Source organism: Canis lupus, chromosome 9 (genome assembly GCF_048164855.1).
Source record: "Canis lupus baileyi chromosome 9, mCanLup2.hap1, whole genome shotgun sequence".
Taxonomy (NCBI): domain Eukaryota; kingdom Metazoa; phylum Chordata; class Mammalia; order Carnivora; family Canidae; genus Canis; species Canis lupus.
This window is the reverse complement of record NC_132846.1, coordinates 4,309,674-4,322,533: the sequence shown is the minus strand read 5'-3', so window position 1 is coordinate 4,322,533 and position 12,860 is coordinate 4,309,674. Positions and strand designations below refer to the sequence as shown.

At 41.3% G+C, this 12,860-nt stretch overlaps 1 long non-coding RNA gene across 1 annotated transcript in view; it reads left to right on the top strand.

Moving 5' to 3' along the window:
• Positions 1-5,941: 5,941 nt before the first annotated feature.
• Positions 5,942-12,860, top strand: part of LOC140639640 (uncharacterized) — a 72,796-nt gene continuing 65,877 nt past the window's right edge. The window contains exons 1-2 of the long non-coding RNA XR_012036289.1: positions 5,942-6,052; positions 6,428-6,502. This is a non-coding gene — a long non-coding RNA (uncharacterized lncRNA). The remainder of the gene's footprint in view (positions 6,053-6,427; positions 6,503-12,860) is intronic.

The window sequence follows — 12,860 nt, the reverse complement described above, 5'->3', positions numbered from 1 at the left end:
TTGAGAATGTGAATGTTTTATGAATAGTATCATGGTTCCAAATTTTTTTTTTCCAAAATGTTTCAGTGATAGTTTCATATATGGATTCATAATATGCTTTAACTCAACTTACACAAATGATTTTGATATACTCTGGAAAAATGTTTGAAGATTAAAAGAAGCAGCTCTACTGAAGACAAATACATTGATTTGAGATGCTTGTGGAGAATTTGAATAGAATTTTATGAATTATGTGGATGGAAAAAACAGTATTTCAATATGATATACTATGTTATAAAATATGTGATTTTAAATATTTACATGTAACTAAATTAATACAGTAAACATTTTAAAGTAGAATTTGACAATTTCAGCTACAACTCTAAGGGTTTATATATCCAAGCTGGCTAAAAATCTTTATTTTGAATCCTCTAAATAGGGAAAATGAGGACTGCTTCAGATTCACATATAAACAAACTTTATATATGTATTTTTTTAAGTTTTTAAAACTTTTTAAAAATTTATTTATGATAGTCACACACACACACACACACACACACACACACACAGAGGCAGAGACATAGGCAGAGGGAGAAGCAGGCTCCATGCACCGGGAGCCCGATGTGGGATTTGACCCCGGGTCTCCAGGATCGCGCCCTGGGCCAAAGGCAGGCAGGCGCTAAAGCGCTGCGCCACCCAGGGATCCCTCTATATATGTATTTTTACTCATATACATATATGTTAATTTAAATCTTTTTTAAAGATTTTATTTATTTATTATTTATTTTATTTATTTATTCATGAGAGACAGAGAGAGAGAGGCAGAGACACAGGCAGAGGGAGAAGCAGGCTCCATGCAGGGAGCCCGATGTGGGACTGGATCCCGGGACTCTAGGATCACACTCTGGGCCCAAGGCAGGCGCTAAACCGCTGAGCCACCCAGGGATTCCCACATATATGTTAATTTTAAATAATGAAAAGTTACATACAGATATGGTCATTACAGCATTTTAATATTAGGAAAAATGTAGAATGTAGAATGCCTCTAAATTCTCAATCATAAGAGAACTGATTAAGTAAACCCTAGTATGTTTCTAGACATAATATTAATATAGTTCACTAAAAATACTCATTATCAGCTAACATAAAGAACTGATCATATAATATAATGTTAAAAAAAGATATAAATGTGTATATGGAGTATGATTACTTATACAGAGTAATAATCTATACGTTGAAAGAGAAAACTGGGAAGGAGTGTACCAACATAATAGCTGCAGTTGCTTTTTGATAGTGGTCCTGATATTCTTTCAACATAGACTTTTGTCAGGAATTCTAGGGAGGAAAAAGAGTTCATGTCATTGAGTTCTAGCCCAACCAGATTGTAAACCACTTTCCCAGCATAGGCATCCACCTGAACCCACTCTGACAGGGATGTTTGTTTCCCTGCTGAATGGTTGTGAACAAAGCTATTCCCGCTATTGACATAAATATGGATTTTTTTTTCCTCTTTGCCCCAGTTCTGCCCTCTGCTGCACGCTTTTCTACATGGGCAGGTTGATGTTCTCTGTGTGCTCCAGCTGGGCCTCTTCTCGGACACATGGGAAGAGACAGACCTGCTCCAGGAGACTCCAGACTCGCCTTGAATGATCCACACTAAGCTTCCAAACAGAGAACAAATTTCCATCTTTCATTTTGAGCAGTGTTCCTGAGTTTTGAAAATTTCACCTCGGATGTGTTAGTCTTTAGCTGTTATCCCTATTAACATACAATGCTTCCTCCCTCCCACTCAAACCTGAGAAAATCCAAAGCCTCCATCTATTTTTTTGTCACTCACTAAATAGTGTGAATTGGTTTCAGATCGTTTCTTGATAACAAGTTTTGATGGGAATAGAACAAAAGCATATGAGGAATGTGATGGGGAGGAGGACCCAAGGAAAAGACACAGAAAGATGAGAATGGGGGAACCATGGATGACCTACACTCCAGTTTGCAGAGGGCTGCCAGGGGCAGCCTCCCTTAGCTATCACCAAGACTTTGGATTATTCAGACCACAGCTAAGCACTTTTCTGGGCAGGGTGGGGAGGGTGGATTCTAGAGGATTGAAGCCTTCTGCATTTCTTGAATGCTCACATTTTCTTTCAGCGACCCTAAGAAAAATATCCTAATACCGACCTTTATATTTTTTGGGGAAGATCGGGTTAATATCAATTCAAGTGATTAAATACTCTTGCATCAACAACAGTATTTTATCTGGTACTAATGTTTCTTGTTTCTTTCCTTGCACTCTGTCCCTGTCCGTCTTATTTTTCTTAGCTTTACTAAGTAGGCAGTGCACAGTAAGGACCATTTTCTTGGTGTAAAAAAATAGTAAAATCTACAAACTTAGGGAAATCCAGGGTACAGTCTATTACAGACAGTTGAAGTACAAGGAAACGACCTTGTGAGGCTTGGCACAAACTAGTATTGACACTCTAAATGACAGAATTCCTTTCCCATTGTCTTGCAAGTGGAGAGAGGAAAGGTCCTGTTTCTCATGGCTTTGAATACCTATCCAGAGAGTGATCACCTCACAGGATTTGGAGAGTGAGATCAGCAAGGTCAATGATAAGAAGGCATTGTCAAAGTTTTGGATAGATTTGCAGGTTTTCCTTAGGTCCGTGTAAATCTGTAATACCTACTTTCCTAGGTAGGTATTCCTACCTACCTTAATTCCCTTAATTCCCAGCCTTCTTAAATCTTAGTAAATCCAGTATTCTTAATTCCCAAAGGAAGCATCTCTAAAGATGATCGAGACAAAGTCTCCCAGTCTCTCTTTGCGCAGGTGCTAGATGATTGTTGGGATCATGAGTATGGGAATTTCTAAGAAGCTGATTCTCATGCCCTGCCCTGGGTAGTTGGCGGTTATGACTCACATCTGCTGTGAACTGGCCCAAAGCCAGTGGCTTTTGTTCTCTGAATTGAAAAGGAACTCAGAAGTGGGGTGTTAGGGGGTACAGGGAACCACAGGATGTGGATATTCTGGGTCTCCCATGCCTCATAAAGAAGATGCATCTGTTGGATTAAACAGCTGGTAGAAGACTGAATCAGCAGTGGATATGAGCAGTTTCCTGGCATCCAGGTCCCACTAGTCCCACTACTTTCTACCTCTCTCCCTTAGAACATGGGCTTTTCCAGGTTTATTAGCCAATCTGTGTAGTCAGTTCTGACTATTGAGATCAGTGTGATGGTATGAACAATGCTGAACAAAGAGATCCTTCCTCCAGATGTGATGGAGACCAGCTGGTGTGGGGCGTGGAAGCCAAAAAGCCATGGCAGAGCCATCTTAACCCTTCCTGGCAAACAATCTATCCAGAGAGAAAGCCACTGTAGGAAGAAAGTTTCTCTATTATTTTTCTCATTAAAATAGAGGTTAATAAATCTCAGTGCAAAATCATCTCCCCATTTCCTACAATCAATCTGCAATGATAGTTGAGTTAATTAGTGTATGTAGGGTAGATCTTTACTTTTCATCACTGAATTCTCTTTGTGCAGAAACAATGTTCAGGACCTAGGAGAAATATATCCAAATGGAATGTAAGTGATTAGAACCCTGCTTTATACATAGATAGCTCTTGGAGTCTTTGCATTGGAGAAAGGGGAAAGTCTTACTCTGGAGTCAAAGTCACTTAATTTACCTTAAGCCTCCAGACTAACACAAGAGTATGTTGACTTTTTCTAGGTTTCTTTGGGTGGACTAGATGTGCTGTAAGTACACAGTAGAATGAGTTATGATATTAGGAGGACAAATTCAGACCAGAGAGTGGGAGTTGTCTAAGGTGACAATGCTTCTTTCTTCCAATGAAGGCACATGATCCGGACAGCTCCTTTTACAGTACACAGAACTGGTGCATTCAAGCCGTTGCCTTATAGCTTCAGAGGATCCATATATCCTGTAGAATCTAAGATTTAGTTTCTGAGCTTTTATAGGGATGATATGCAGATAGCTCAAACCTTTCCTTTCAATTCGTGTGGCAAATTACAGTGATGAAGTAGTTGGTCCTGGATTTAGGTAGAAACTGCCAAGTCTTTCTGAGTTAGGTGCCTTCTAGAGTCATCAATGGAGTGCAGGCTCTGTCCCCCAAATGGTGCTCCAGGAACAGAGCTCTGAGAAAAATGCCCACAAATGGCGCAAGGTGGAGCTAACTTTCCAGAAATGCATGGCATAGGTGGGGTGAGGGTGGGGTGAGGGTAGGGCTGAGAAACAGGAACAGGAATAGGAAGGGACCTGGTTTACTTCATTTTCCTGTTGAGATGCAAATGTTCTGGGAACAATTAACTTGTGGGGTATAAGGCTTGGGATGAGAGACGCTAGAAGGAAAAACCAAGAGGTGGAAAGTTATAGAGCAGCAATACTCTTGTGTGTAGACTTCATTTTTTTTTTTTTATCATTTGTTTTTATTGAAGTTCGATTTGCCAACATATAGTATAACACCCAGTGCTCATCCCTTCAAGTGCCCTCCTCAGTGCCCATCACTCAGTTACTCCCACCCCCCATCTACCTCCCCTTCCACAACCCTTTGTTCATGGCCCAGAGTTAGGAGTCTTTCATAGTTTGTCTCCCTTTCTAATTTTCCCTACTCAGTTCCTTTTGACAGATGAATGGATAAAGAAGATGTGGTCTATATATACAATGGAATATTACTCAGCCATTAGAAAGGATGAATACCCACCATTTGCTTCGATGTGGATGGAACTGAAGGCTATTATGCTGAGTGAAGTAAGTCAATCAGAGAAGGACAATCATCATATGGTTTCACTCATATGGGGAATTTAAGAAATAGTGAAAGGGATTATAAGGGAAAGGAGGGGAAATGTTACCACTAGATTTCAAAGAAGAAAGTATGATGTTATAAAGAGGAGCAAACTTAGAGAAAGATGCTTAGAAATTGATGCTGTGAGAGACATTAAGTGAATGATTGGTATGAAACAGGAACTCAGAGAGCAGTTTGTACTAATGTTGGACTGTTCCAAGGTTATCCAAGTTTGAACTCTTTGCTCCTGATAGCTGCCTGGGTTAAGAGAAATGGAAGAGAAAATCTCTATAGAGATTTCTGAAGAAATTAAAAAATTTAACTCGTACATTGACCTTGTGATGGAAATAAGGATGCACAAAACTCTTTGGGAGTTAGCTTCAGAAGAGAAATACTAGATAATGAAAATAAGCCCAGAGCATTTATGGAAAAAGAGAAAATTCCATGCACAGAGAATGGTCAGATTTAACTTAATATGGAACATATAATTTTCCATTAGAATATTGGTGACAGCATTTCAGTAAACTTGGGTCTGGATGCCTTGTGTTGAATAAACATGGCAGCTGGTATTCTGTGTGAGTTCAATCAGGGAGACACAAGGGACAATTCTTTGTTTAACAGAACCTCTGTTCTGGCTCAAGAAACACATTGAGATGTCTTGTGTTTTCTAGGTCTTTTGATTGTGAATGCTGTTCAGGGCTGTTTTTATATCTGAAGGGCTTGCCTTTTTCACCATGTGTATGTAATGTGGGACAACCTGTGTTGGAGAAACACATGACTTATTTGCAAGCTTTGCCTAAGACCTAATTAATATCCATACCTCAAGTAGCTTACAAGATTGGATTCCAAGGCTATGATACACGAATACAGACTTCCTGTCTTTTTCTTACTGTCCCAAAATATAATCAGATAATCCTCTGTCTGGTTACTTGGGAGCCAAGCTACTTTCTTGCAGAAACACTCTAAAGAGTTTCTTTAGAAAATCTAGGGAAGTGTAAGTCAAAAGACAAGCTATAGCCTGAAGCCCAGGCTGCTGACTTGAGGACAGATGGGAGAATGTTAACAGCCAAGAAATATGAGGTCTTTGGCTCCTTTCCCAGAACTGCCAGGCTAAGACCTTGGCAGAGACTCAACAGGAAACTGAACTCTATTTGCATATCCTTTTATACATGGGAGATTAAAAGCTTCAACCTTGAGTGATCACAGTTTTTGAGAATCATGATGAGGCATTAAAGAGAAGGAGGAGTGTCTCAAGGGAGGTGAGCTGGAGGCGAACCAAGGTAGGTGTGAGGTTACCAATGACTTTCAATCCCCTTTGATTAACCATGAGTGTATTTCATTTTGTTCTTTTTAAAAATTTTTTATCCTTATGGGGTCACATAAAGGAATCCCCTAGGCAGAAATCTGTGCTTCCCAATCTTGGGAATCTGTCAAATTTGATATCTTTTGTCCCATGGCTTCTTCCTTCTCTCTCTTGCTGGGGAGAGGTTTATAGTTTGTTGTTGGTGGTGCTGAAAGAACCGGAGAGATCATCTAATATAAACTCTTTATTGTACAGATGAGATTCTGAGGCTTGAAGAGGTTAACTGATTTATCTAAAGTTACACGAAAAGAAGTAAGAATTCTGACTCTCATTTTTTTTTTTTTTTCAACAGGCTGCTAGCTCGTCTTAGCCGTGGAAGTTTCCCCAGATCTCAGGTAGCTTCTTTCCAGCATGTGATTTGACACAGGTACCCTTCACGATCTTCTTCCATCAGAACATGCATTTCTGGCAAGAGAATAGCTTTTGATTTCCCTAGCTTTTCTTTCCAGATCCCCTGGATAAAGTCCCTATAGTTCTTTAATGGAAGAGGCTAGAGCACTGAAATGGGTATAGGGGATATTTATCATTGGGATTCATTTGGGGAAACTGGGCTTTCTTGGCCAAGTACTGTAGTGCAAACTAACCCCATGCAGATAGCATGGTCAACATGATGACGGACAAATGTCACTCTTCACACCTTAATTACTTTACCCCACTTTATAGGTTCCTTTGTAAAGGTGGGAAAGTTCTCTTGATTCCTAAAATGGTGCATTAAGTGTACTCTAAGACTGGGGAGGCCCTGCGGGAGCATACCCTCAAAGAAGGCAGAGCTTTCTGAAGATTGAGAATTTAGAGACTGGACCTCTGGAAAAGGGGAAGCACTGATAAGAATTGTAAGACACAGGGATCCCTGGGTGGCGCTGCGGTTTGGCGCCTGCCTTTGGCCCAGGGTGCGATCCTGGAGACCCGGGATCGAATCCCACGTCGGGCTCCCGGTGCATGGAGCCTGCTTCTCCCTCTGCCTGTGTCTCTGCCTCTCTCTCTCTCTCTCTCTGTGTGTGACTATCATAAATAAATAAAAAAAATTAAAAAAAAAAAAAAAAAGAAGAATTGTAAGACACAGACCTCATTCTACCTCAAAAAAATGATGACTCTTGCATTTACCAGAAAGGACCAGTACAAGGAAGGTCAGCTGAGGCAGGCAACACAGGCTGGAGACTGAGGCGGAAAAGTGCCAACAGACATTGGCTTCCACATCATACACAGAAGCTATCTGTTCTAGACGCAAAATGTGAGGGTAGAATCGTGGGCTCCCAATAGGAGATAGTTCTGCCTTCCTTGTATAGAGTAAAGCCTACTGCAGCCAAAAAAGACTCAGGGAGGGTACTGGACCACTTTTTTTGCCCACAGATATTATTTAAGAAATCGCTTTTAATAAGCTTTTTAATAATCAGGAAAAGAAGACTCCTGACTTGTGGTACCTGTGAAGGCAGGCTTCCTGGGCTTGTGTCCAAGCTCAGCCACTCACCAGCAGTATGACCTTGGGCAAAGCCTTATAACCTCTCCTTGCTTCAATGCCTCCATTTGTGAAATAAGGATTATAAGGGGAATGGCTTGTTGTGAAGATCAAACAAATTAAAACCTATACACTATGTTGAACAGTGACTTGCATATAGAAAAGTACCCCATCACTGTAGGCCATCAATTATTATTACTGGTACCTTTTTACAGTTGTTGATGATTTTCAATTCAAGGATATCTTCATTTTTAGCTTCTTTTTGCTGAAATCTCAGAATGTTTTCTCTTTTTCTTAGTTCCTGGGAAATGAGGACAACCAATCATAGAGTCATAGAGAGTAAGAACTGAAAGGGACCTCAGGCTGCATCAATTCCAGCTTCTTCACCTTCTATAAGTGAGCCTGGGGAAGCAAAGTGATGGGTTCAAGTCTTCACAAGGCAGAACTAGGTTTTGAACACAGGCTGCAGTCTAGTGGGTTTCTTTTCCATTGTCTAATAACACTTCACATGCCACAATTCAACACTGTTTAATTTTTCTAAGACTTACTCAGGATAACTCAGGAACATGCCAAGCCTGTGACCCTGGGGGAGGATCTGACCAATGCTGGGTGTCACATTGTCATTCTTACAATCTCACAGCACCTACTTGGTTTTCTCTTCCTTAACAGCAATGTCATATTGTTGGCTTGCATTTATTTTGGGGGGGGAAAAAAAGGGAGGGGAGAATTTGTGTCTGAATGGAAGGCTCTAGTCACAGATCCATCCATTCCTTAGCAGAGAGGATCAGAGACATTGTGTAGGGACAAAGGGCAGAGAGTGATGAGCAGGGTCCCTAAGGAGTGGAGCTTACTTAGGTTGAGATGAGTGAGGCGAAGCCCAGCCTTTTTTCTGACAGGGTAGACTTGGGCTGTGTTTCCTTGGTGTTGTTCCTGTGGGTGCTGATTTTCCTTCTCACTGCCTCTGAGTAATATTGCTCACTTTGTCAGGTGGCAAGTGAAGATGGAAACCAACTCTGGGACCAATCCTGAGACTTGTGGTCCTAGCACACCCAGAAGCCCCGGAGGGTGAATCCTTAAAGCTTTGTGGGGAATTGAAAAGACACTCCACAGTTATTCCAGATTCCCCGGGTTTATATTTCCCTGGTTTCCTGGTGATGAGGAAAAATCAAGAACCTCAGTGAGGTGAACATATGTTTTGTTTAGCTTCTCTGTCTATTGGGACCATTTTTTTTTTGGAAGATACATCAATCTGCAAGTATAGATGAGGCTGCAGATCCTTTCCGAGGGATGCTGGTTTAGGGTCCTCTTGGATACTATCAAGAGAAATGCATCATCTGATTTGTATACTTTCCTTTTACGATCAGGAGGAAATATTCATCAACCCAAAGAATGTGGTCACATAAGTAGGGACAGAAGGCAAATAGCTTGGCATTACATGTCCCATATTCCATTTACCAATGGTTCTGCCATTTTCCTTTTCTAAGTTTTCCAAGTTTTGACCTTTGCAGGATGGCTTCCTCTCCACTTTGTACTGTTTAATGGAATTTCATCACTGGGTCTTGAAAAATGAAATTCTCAGCTGTTAGTGAGAGAGCTCTCAGCAAGGAGGAAGGAAAGACTGTTGCCTATTCCTCCAGGCTACAGAAAAGCTGGTACTATGGGTCACAAACCTGGGCATGAAAATATCATTTCTAGCCTAAAAGTCTGGCAAACACTCAGACTTCAAATATTTCTCTCCCGGTTGTCCCTAGGGCCTTTATTGAAATGTTATCTTCTCATTGCAGCTTTTCTCGACCACCTGAGTTAAAGTGGTTATCTACCCCTCAGATCCCTGGAAACACCCCCACTCTATTCCTGTGAGTCTTCTCCACAAGTGCCACCATCTAACATATAGCTTCTCTTCCTTTTTGTTTATTTTCACTAAAATAAACTCAAGAGCTTCTGAGTACCATATTCCCAGTGTATCTAGACAAGTACCCGGCACATAGTAGGCACTTAATAAATTGTGATGGATGTTGTCACATCCTATGAAAGTAACTTCTTTCTTTAAAACCCTAGACTTTGAGTCGGTCTTCCTTCTTAATAATTTGTTGCCCTAGTAATATATTTATACTGACATTTCTTTCTCCAAAAGTTATAAATACTCATGAGGTTTTGCCCTTAAGCTAGAAAAAGATAATTTAAACTTCCCTATTCTCCCACATGGATGCAGGTAAATAAAAAGCTTACAGCTATTAGATTTCTTATTTAAACACAGAGTTTGGGAAGCTGCCGTGTTGACATTAGCACAGGCAATTGTGTTTTGGCTTGATTTCCTTGGTCCTGTCACCAAATCCTTTTCTTATGGAGTGCACAAGCTGGGTGGTGGCCGTGCTCCACTGGCTGACTAATGCCTTGGGAGCCCATGAGCATCCAGGGTGTCCTTGAGCATCCAAAGAATTCCTTCAGGAGTTGATAGGCGCTACTCTACACTGTTGCCATTCATAATGTATGTGTTTGTGTATGTGTAAATTGCTAAAACAAAAACAAAACCAAAACCAAAAAAACCACCCCCAAGGACTCTGCATTCTTGAAGAATACCAAAATCATTTGGTGGTAGTGGTTGTGGCGGAGGTAGGGGGCAGGGAGTTAGGTATTGCTCTTTTGAGAACCAGAAATGATAGATCTCAAGCCCTTTTGCTCTCTTCATTTGAAGGATAAGTCAATAAAAATAGAAGTGACAAACTCAGACACTTTGCTGCACAGTAGAGATATCTATGGATGGTAAAGTTGGCCATCCTGTGGATCTGCCAGAGACCCATAGAATTTCTCAAGTTCTCTTCAAATTACCCCCAGACCCCTGTAGCTGTCATTCTAGGCAGGTCCCTGAGAAGGAAAGGAGAAGGCAGAGGGTCCATTGGTACCCCAGAAACTCTAAGGGAGTCAACAAGATATTATATTGACAAACATCAGGACGAAGGAATATGTGAGTTCATTTCCTGTGTTGTGGCCTGGGGGAAAAGCTGCTGACCTAGGGGTGGGGCTCAGGAGTGCAAGTGGCAGGGGCCTGTTATCTCCTGGGTAATAGCTGTCCTCCTTCAGCCAGAGGGGTGAGGCATTTCAGGAGAACAGCCTGGAAGCTGAAATTACAACTGGTGTCTTAAAGCAAGGAAGGGAGAGATGGGAGGTGGAATGTGTTTGATACACCCTCTTCTGGAGACTGGACAAGGAGTCAGAGACAATGTCTGTAGCTCTAGACGACTGGACATCACACACCTGTTGCCAGCTGTTCTTTAGCTCAGATAGTGTTATAGGTGATGCATTTCATCAGTAGATCCCCCAACCCCTCGCCCAGTGCCAGCACCATCAGCCTTCAACTCAGACCTCAATCCTGGCTCTGCTTCTGTGACCTTAGGTCAGCTACCCAGTCTCTTTGAGGCTCAGTATCTGTAAAACACAACTGACAGTAATGACCCCATGGGATTGGCGGAAGGATTAAGTGAGTCCACATCTGCAAAGCGGCTGCATGTTATCCGCCCTCAGTAACTGAATTCACTTTCTCCCTGATGATCCCATTTTATCATCTGCCCTTATGATGAGTAACATCTACTGAATAGCTACTATGTGTAGTGCAATTTACTTTCTATCATTAGCTTCTTACAACAACACAGCGAAATTGGAACTCATTATCCCCATTTCAAAGATGAAGAGATGCAGATAATTTTAGAAGATAGTGTGAAGCTTGTGTCAGGATCACAAAAATCTCAGAGTTAGAAAACACTGGAGAAGTCATGTGGGACCACTGCTGCATTGTCCCAGTTTCTTAACAGATGGTCACAGATCATCAGTTTGAATAGGTCTAGTGGTGAGGGCACAGCCCCTGTTGTTCCTTATTTCTGACACATCCTGGAGACTGCCTCCTCCCCAGTACTGGTCCCGCCCTGAATCACAGATGGGTGTCCTCTAGCACAGACTCCAGAGTCTGAAATCTGTTGCCTTCTCTTACTAGATGTGGCTCTTTGGGCAAGTGTTATAGCTTTTCTGTCCTCATTTGTAAGATGGGGATAATAATAGAAAATGCATCATAGAGCTGTTGAGAGGATTAAATCGTGTAACACATGTAAAGTGCTCAGTAGCACCTGACATACAGTAAGTGCTTAACAGACGTTAGCTATTATTACAGCTAACCTACAGTTTTATGGATTTGTCCACATAGTTTTCCTCCTCCTCCGAGATAGTCTTTCCAGTCTCTGTCAGGAGGACCCATTGAGTCTCTTTCTAGGAATCCATCTTGCAGACCTTATAAAACCGTGATTCTAAAACTCTGGCACCATCTGTGTAACTAGCTTCCAAATGTCATTCTTTTTCCAAAGTCATGACTTCAAACTGGGAGAAGAATTGTACCCTTTTAGTGTTGGAGATGCACTCTATCTTCTCGCCTATTGTTCATTCAAACAGGAATAACTGGATATGAGTAGCAGGCAGTGAGCTTGATGAGTTGTCACAGGGCCTATGCGCATGCTAGGAAGGTTGGGTCTGAACTCCTTTCCCAGAATGTGGGGCTCAGGGAGTCCTATCTAGATGAGGATCCTGGAATTTGATTTTATCCAAGAGCAGAGTCAATACTCAGAGCCTTGCCAACGGTTCAGTCAAAGATGCGACCCAACAGGATGGGCAGAGAGGTGAATACCAGGCCCAGGTCTGTGTTGAAATCAGGACACTAGGACAGAGTAAATGGGTATGGGGTAGAGAGTAAAAAGAAGAGATTCCCTGAAGGGTTGAAATGTAGCTTTTGGGGAGATAAATGATGAGAACTCATGGGGAGTCATGGATAAAATATACAAAATATATGTTATAACTATATATAGTTATAACTATATATAAGTAGTGTATAAAAGGTACTCATATGTGGGTTTATATCTATCCAATCATATCTCTGTCTCTGTGTGTGTGTGTGTCTGCATGTCGGTCTCTGTCTCTCTCTGTATATATATATATATATAATATATGGAAGACTCTTGGTGGACAAGTGAGAAGCCTGATTGAAGCTGACTGTATGGTTCTAGCAAACAGTTGTCAGCCTCTTTGTGATTCTGCAGAGGGCAATATCTTTGATCAGCAGTGTTAGAGAAAGATTTTCCTAGACATTGCCTGAAGTTGTCCAAGGAAGCTTTTAAAAAACTGTATTTTAAATTAAAGAAATATTTTTATGACTTTATCAAATTATATGTGATGTGCAACCAACCATGTATATTTACAGTGCACTGTCTGATGAATTTTGAGATACCTA